The sequence below is a fragment of the Phalacrocorax carbo genome, chromosome 2 (assembly GCF_963921805.1).
Source record: "Phalacrocorax carbo chromosome 2, bPhaCar2.1, whole genome shotgun sequence".
NCBI lineage: Eukaryota > Metazoa > Chordata > Aves > Suliformes > Phalacrocoracidae > Phalacrocorax > Phalacrocorax carbo.
In genome coordinates this window covers 87,965,034-87,972,644 of record NC_087514.1, presented here as the reverse complement: position 1 = coordinate 87,972,644, position 7,611 = coordinate 87,965,034, and the positions used below count along the sequence as shown (strand labels likewise).

The following is a 7,611-nucleotide window of genomic DNA, read 5'->3' as shown; positions in this document are numbered from 1 at the left end:
GCAAATAGCACTGTATTGCTAGTGTAGATAATTAGAGTAAATTTTTTCTCCACATAATTCACAGGTTATGGTCATGCCTTTACCCTTTTTATTAAAACCTAAAACAGATCAAACTGAGCTGGTAGCATGAGTGTCTGTATTTAAGCCTCAGTTAATAAGAGGGTCCTTAACAAAGCCTTCCTCTCTGAACCCTCCCACTGCATTCACTTGCAAATCACTGTATGGCTGGCAAAGCCGGCGTCCTGTCCGCCCCCCCAGCCCCAAACCTTCTCATGTTGAGCACTGCGGCTCTATCAGCAGCAACATCTCTCTCAGTGAGGGACGTTTCTTATTAATCAGGGGCACTGAATGGAAACCAATCAGATAGAGAGTCCCTTTGGCTTCAGCTCCCTGCCTGCCTGACTTAAAAGTGATGCTGGTAGACAGGGAGCCCTAGTTAGATGCAAGTACACACAGCGCTGGAGATACAGTAACAGGCAGAAGGAAGCAGATAGAGACACAGCACTGGACAGACAGAGCTAGGCTCACATTGGCAGACACGGTGAGTACATTAACTTTCTTTAGCATTGAAATTGCTGACAGCAAAAGAGCAGATGCTTTCTTAAGAAGGGTCTAAAGTGTTAAAGATGCATACAGATACTTTTTAGGGAGTGGGGGTGGGGGTAAGGGTCAGCAGAGCACTTTAGGGTGATTTCTTTTATACAATTCAGAAAGAAAATAATTGTACTAAATTGTTGTAATGTAAACTTCTGTTGCTATATATACGACAACTGCTTGTGCATATTCAAAAGCTGGCAATGTGTATGCTATTTGGCAATACTATCAGACATTATTCAGTTTTTACTGCAATATAGCAGTTACAATATAGCCTAACTTTTGTGCAGGATGCTTTTTCACATGTCCAGATAGAAGCTATCTTCCTTTTCTTTCTTCCACATTTGATTTTACTGAAAACATCTATATCAAAACAAACCCAGTTAAGAAGGATGAAAAAGGAGGAGGTCTTTTACTACTAATGAGAATTAAGTACTGATGCTTTGTTTTGTTCTTCTTTAGTGGGAGTAGCAAAATTAGTGTATTTTTTTTCTTTATATGTGTTACAGGAGGAAGTAGCAGTTCAGGGTTCAGAAAGATTGGGAGCTGAGGGAGATGTCCCTTTGGATATTCATAACAGTAAGTCAAAGTCAACAAGCTTAAAGTGTAAGGCTGTTTTCCAGAACTGCTACCAAACAACCTTATCAGCCTGTATAATCAGAGACTAGCACAGAAAGCAAGGCAGAAAGCACAAAAGGTTGAACTGACCACTTGATTTTGAAGTAACCAGCAGAAACAAATTGCCCAAATGAATGACAGTTTGCTTTTTCTTTTCACATGCAAGAAACATGCAGTCACATCCATTCAATTTCACTGTATTATCTTCAGACAAAGAATGATGTATATGAACTACAAAGAAATCGATCCCTTGCAGTTGTATGGCAATGTGCATACAGTAGCTACTTGCCTTCTCACAGATTTAAGTAGTAGGTCAGAAAATGGAATGGTATTTTCTTAGAATAATTTCTATTTCCCATAAACAAATTTACAACTCACATATCAGTCTTACTCTGATTAAATTCAGTGACAAAACTCATATTTTACTTAAATCACAACAGGTTTATGCTTCATTGCTCAGTGCTACACTAGTTCCTCCTCCATCATTACTAGTTGTCAGTAAGGACAAATATGGTTAAAAAGGCAAGTGTAATACTTGCAATAGTTTCATTAATGGATCAAAAGCTTTGTTTAATAAATAATATTGATGGTAATGATAGGAATTTTTAATGACAGATCTTTAAAAATCATTGTTACCCTGTCATCTTCCACATTTAAAATGTTAATTTCTACTCCAAAAAGGGAGAATGGACTAAATAAATATTTAGAAGTCTTGTGTTGTATTTTTTCTGTGAGTATTAAGAACTCTGTAGAAGAACTATGTTAGTTTTAAAAAAGTTGTCCTGTTATCTATATGTCAGTTTGACAGGTAAAATACACTGTCCTGTCATTTGTCCTTCACTATATAATAATATAAATTTAAGATAGAATTAAATAGGTTTACAGGTAATGTGATTATTAACAAAAGTATAAAACTTTTACAAGGTCACATTATACAAGCAAAAGCCTATGAAAGACATAATTTTTGTTTTGCCTTTTTTTTTTTCAGTTAGATAAGATTAATTTTTAATGAGGAAAAGTAACTGTATCAGTACTACATACTAAACTTGTACCTAAAATTGTTGTCAAGTCTTTTTAAACTTGATGGAGTGATTTCAAGAATTAAAATGTTTTGTATCTTTATTTGTGTGAACAAAGTAGGGCATTTCAGAGGCTGTCTTGCAGCCATTATTGTGAAAAATTATGTTGTATAAATAACCAGTACATCTCACCTAAACACAAAAAGCAGTTTAGAGATGCAGTTTGGAGAGAAAATGTGGAGGGAAACAGCCCTGCCATGTTCTTTGTACAGCTGCATGGTAAAAGTGCTTCAGGCTTTGAGCATTTTCACACTTGTCTGCAGAAGTGACCATTCAAAAGGCTGTTGTCCCCTCTGGACAGCACCCCATTTGCAGGGACCTGTGCTCTCCCCTCACCTGACTGCTGCTCCACAAGCACGCTGATCTCAGCAGCAGTTCCACGGCGCTGGCAGGGACACCATTGCATCATTCGATCAGCCAATGAGGATGATTTCATTCCCTGACTTATCTGCCAAACAAAATGTAATAAACTGAATCCAGTAGTTTAAATGTTATCACAATGCTGCAGAAAGAACTGTACAACTTAATTCTGGCATTCACTTATGCCCTGGCATCAGGACACGGTTTCTGAAGTTGCACTGCACGGGCTGCAGGGAATCTTCTGGCAGAAGCGTGGAGCAGTAGAGCTAAAAAGTAACAGGACTGACAATTTCCTTTTAGGACAAGTTTGCTCAGGAGTTAAAACAAGGTAGACTGATATCACCTGTTGGCTGTCCAAAGCCTGATGATAACAGGACACATGAAGGAACACTTATTACTTCAAAATTTTCATTTGTTACAGGGTAACACACACATACATAATCTTGCACCTCTTTTCAGAGATAAACAGAAACACAGAATTGTTCTCCTTCTCTTCCTTCTCCCCCTTCTTTCCCAGTTTTGCAAACTGTTCTAGAGACACAGCAAGACCTTATGGAAAATCAAAACTCCATAACGACCACTGTTTAAATTCTCCCAGTTCCTATGCAAATCTTGTGCTTATACGAAGACTGAGCTATATAGACCTGGATAAGGGACAATACGGATATATAATTTTGTATGTTTCTTTCATGTAGTCAGTGCTATTTAACTGCAGAAGGCAACTGGAGCAAAAGCCTAGACAAAAATGCCTCTCCCACTCATATCAGAATGCCTTCTGAATTTCTAAGGCTTGCAGCAGGTGTTACATGCAAATGCTATCTGCAGAAGCACAAATATTTGAACATGAATAGGGATGTCTGAGTGAAAGCTAACTGCATTCTGCATGTGAGTGAGAGAGTTTATGAAAAGTCATTTGTAGGAATAAATCCAAAATTTTGCTGAAATGTGGTGGGAGGAGAAGGAAAATAAATCAAAGGGAAATGATTCTCAGCTATGAACAAGAAGAATCTTTGTAAAGGCAGCCAAGCGTCGTTTTAATAACTTTCTCCTTTTGCCTTTTAAACAAATAGGAAATTGCTGAATGGCAAAAGGCAAGTTACCATCCTGACTTTCAGTGACTGATCATTATAAAAACACCCCAGTAGCATTGTGGCCCACTTGCCGAGCATTGACTGAACAGGAGAGACATATCTCGATCAGATCATACCCTGTGTTTGCAGTGCAAAACCTAGCAAAACTGGCCTTTGGTTACTTCAAGGAAAATGGTGTTACTAACTTCAGGGAAAAAGGAAAAATACTGGATATATATTGCAGCTTACAAGAAAGCTTGAAAATTATTATGTTTTAGAAAGAAATTATTTTTAATGCATAGCATGTAACTAATTACAGAGAAAATAGGAAGGGAAGTATGTTATTTATTGCATTCTGCAATCTCGGAAAGATTACAAAGAGAGATGGGTGGCATTTTCTTCATCCCATACACAGAGATTATTGCACAGAGAGTTGAATTGACTTGGTGTCAGTTACAGATTACCTTAACGTCACAGCCAGGCGTAGAACAGGGCCTCTGCTTTCCCAGTCCTTCAATTTCTTCATATGAATACAACAATGTTCATAAAAATAAATGTGCCTTGAATACTTAAATAACACCATAAACATCCGTTAATGTTTCTCTGGAAATATATTTCTATAACTGCAAAATTGAATGCCTCAAGTGATGGCCAGTGTATTTCTTTGCCAGTTAAATGCAAATTTCTATATTTAAACTTCATACCTTTTAGTAGTAAGAGTAATAACAACATCAAGAGAACTTCACATTAGATTCAGTTTTCCCTGTCTCATACAAACGTAACCTTCGTATTAGAATTTCCTGTTATGAAAATGTAAATGTCAGAGAGGTTTACGTAAATACAAATTTTCTAGGCACTAAATGGTGTTCAGGTTGCTTCATCATCACAAACCCTAGACAAGGTAAATAACCACCAGTTTCATGGAAATTCTACCTGGAAAAATATTGCAGTGTTGGGTCATGCGTGTCATCGTTTAGAGGCTCCAATTTTCCAAAATATACTGAAAGCATTTTCCCATTCTATATAAGTATGTTGAGAAAGAGCTCCTAAATTACTTGTCCAAATTCAAAACATGCTCTTTATAAATGATACCCAAGAAAAGATTCTGTGAAATAGAGAAAATTGTAGATAATGCTTTTATGCTTGGGGATGGAAACAGCAGGCCTTTTCATCATTTTAGACAAACTATACAACTTTCATATGGAGATTATATCAATTTGCATATTTTTAATAGTTCAGTTGAAGACAATTAATAGTGTATGAGCCTATCTAGAAATACATACAGGAATTATTAGATTTAGCTATTACTTCCAGAACATTATGATCAATTAAATTGATAATCAGTGGTGCAGAATTTGACATTTATATTTTGGCACCTCTTAAAAAAGAATTCAATAAAACACCAGGTTGAATAAGAGTGTTCAATAAAGGAAATTTTAAAAAGTATAATGATCTAACATCCTCCGTTGAAGATCTTACCAAAATAATTGTTCTTTATTTCCTCTGTATTCCATCATTCAATATTTGCTCTTGAGGAGATGATGAAGAGGTAAAGTGAAAAAGGTGTGAGCTGGAGATAAGGGTGAAGTTAATCCCATTAATTCTGCTTTGAAAGAAGAAGTAGGCATAGTACAAATTAAAATTAACATTTTCAAATCCAGAAGTTATAGGTTAAATACGATTAGAAGGTAATAGTAAACTACTCATACCTGAATTTAACAAATCAAAATAGCCCCAGTTCATTAATAGAATTCTTCATATATATACATCCACGTACATTCGTACATATATATATATATATATGTATACAGACATAACCCCAAGCATAATTCAGGCAAATTGTAAGAAGAATGATAAAATATTTTTAAAAGGCGTAGATTAAAATGGGTTTGTTGAAGTTTGCAGTGCTACTTTCTGGCTGAATTTGCCTGCCTGCTTGCTTTGTTGTTTATCATAATACTTTCACGTGATTTGCATTATTCTTTATCATAATAGTTCATAATAATGGATTCAAATATCAAGTTTTGTAGTGGGAAACTATTGTAAACAAGTTCTTTCTTCTGATTTTTAAGGTATAGATGCTCGTTGTGGGAAATCTCATGGAAATTATTCTGCCTGTGTAGTAACAGAAAAAAAGTCAGGAAAACATAGTTATTTCAAAAGGAAATTATTGCAGTTGTTGAAATTATTTATCAGGAGAGCTGTTTGTGCTGGTGCCATATTCTGGAACCCCTATTCAGAACGACTAACATTTTGCAATAAGACTAGTCCCCCTGAAGCCAGTGAAATTGCTTTTGTGCATTTCCCTTACACAGAGTAAAAATGAGTGCTGAATCTGTGTTTTTATAATGATTCTATCTGATAAAGAGATATATTTTCCTCAGAGTAAGAATAAAAATATTATGTTACAGAGAATATTTTCTCATTTCCTGGAAGATTTGCAATAATCTTCACATTTGCTTCCCAAATGTAAAAAGAAATTTCACCTCTAATGAGAATTCAGACTTGTTGAAAAATGGATATTTATTTAAAAATTAATGTAGACTCTTCATTCCTTGGTGTTACCCGCATCGCATGGATTACCAGCAGTTGAGCCAGATCTTGTTCCTAATGATTTTAAATGTATGTGATACATGCCTTCTTTCCTAATCAAGACACATTTTTGGATTGCATTTATATCTTTTCTAAGGTAAAGATACTAAGTAAAACACTTTGTGTTCTAAAGAAAATTAATCAGTCTCTTCATTCTCCTTCATGGAGGTAGAACTTTATCCATGACACTGAAGATATTGTTCTTTGCTTAGTAGTAGTACTACTACTAGTAGTATCAAGGCTGAGAACTCACATATCATTTCAAGTAAGAGTTTTGTAATGTTTTAATAGCATTTGTCACATTTTGAGAGAATCCAAGCTTCTGGTGCTGTCTGCTCTTCCATTCATAGTCCTACTGAAAAATCCTCACTGTTCATGATGGCAAACCATGCCTGCAGCAAGGAGCAGGACTTTCAAAACAGAAGAGTATGTCATGTATTTAATGTACTTCTAACTATGTTTTAAGGCAAATAAAGGGAAAGAAGCTCTCCAAAAATTTGGTACAGCTGCTCTCTGCTAGAAGTGGCCAAAGAACCTACTGTTTGATTACCTTTCCCTGAAGATTTCGTTCATGAAAAGGGAAAATAGCACTAGGGAAGTCAAAAAGGGGATTAAATTAGGAAGCAATTAGACTGCACCATAGATTGATGTTTTTAGAAAAAAAAAAAAAAGTTAAAATACAAGACGCTCATTCATACCATCAGACATAGACCTGTAACGGTTGAATCTAATAAATTTAGTTTAGTTTAGTTTAAGCATGTACCTATTGTTGCACGTTCAGAAACACAACTGTTAGCGCTGCTAGAAGGAAAGATTTAGCACTCCTGCCATTAGTACTCATTCTAATTATTTATTTGCCATTTGACTTTATATTTTCACATTTTAAAGCGAATTTGTCTTATAGCCCCCTACAATATAGATCCACAAATAAACTTCTTAAATATAGAAAAATCCTCTATATATTTTTCTGTCCCCAGGACATTCCAATCCTAGTTCATAATTTTCCCAAAACTAAAAGCCTGCAGGTAGAATATATATATATATTTTAAACTACTTTAAGGATTAAGTTTACTAAGCATTTGTTTGATTAAATAGTGAACCGCACTGTGATACACAGACACAGGACCATAGTTACCTTTGATTACTTGAGATATACTCAGTAATAGCAAGTAATATATAAATTATGATTTCAAAGAAAACATACATCTGAAGGTTTCCTAACAATTCTGGATGAGACCAGATAGTTCTTGTGTAGTTTGTGTACACCCCTGTGTGTGTAACACGCTAGGAGTAGCATA

General features: G+C 35.4%; 1 protein-coding gene across 1 annotated transcript in view; it reads left to right on the top strand.

Moving 5' to 3' along the window:
- The first annotated feature begins 282 nt into the window (after positions 1 to 282).
- CDH9 (cadherin 9) overlaps positions 283 to 7,611 on the top strand; it is a 100,850-nt gene continuing 93,521 nt past the window's right edge. The window contains exons 1-2 of the mRNA XM_064443428.1: positions 283 to 541; positions 1,104 to 1,173. The gene's annotated coding sequence lies outside the window, so the exon portion shown is untranslated. The remainder of the gene's footprint in view (positions 542 to 1,103; positions 1,174 to 7,611) is intronic.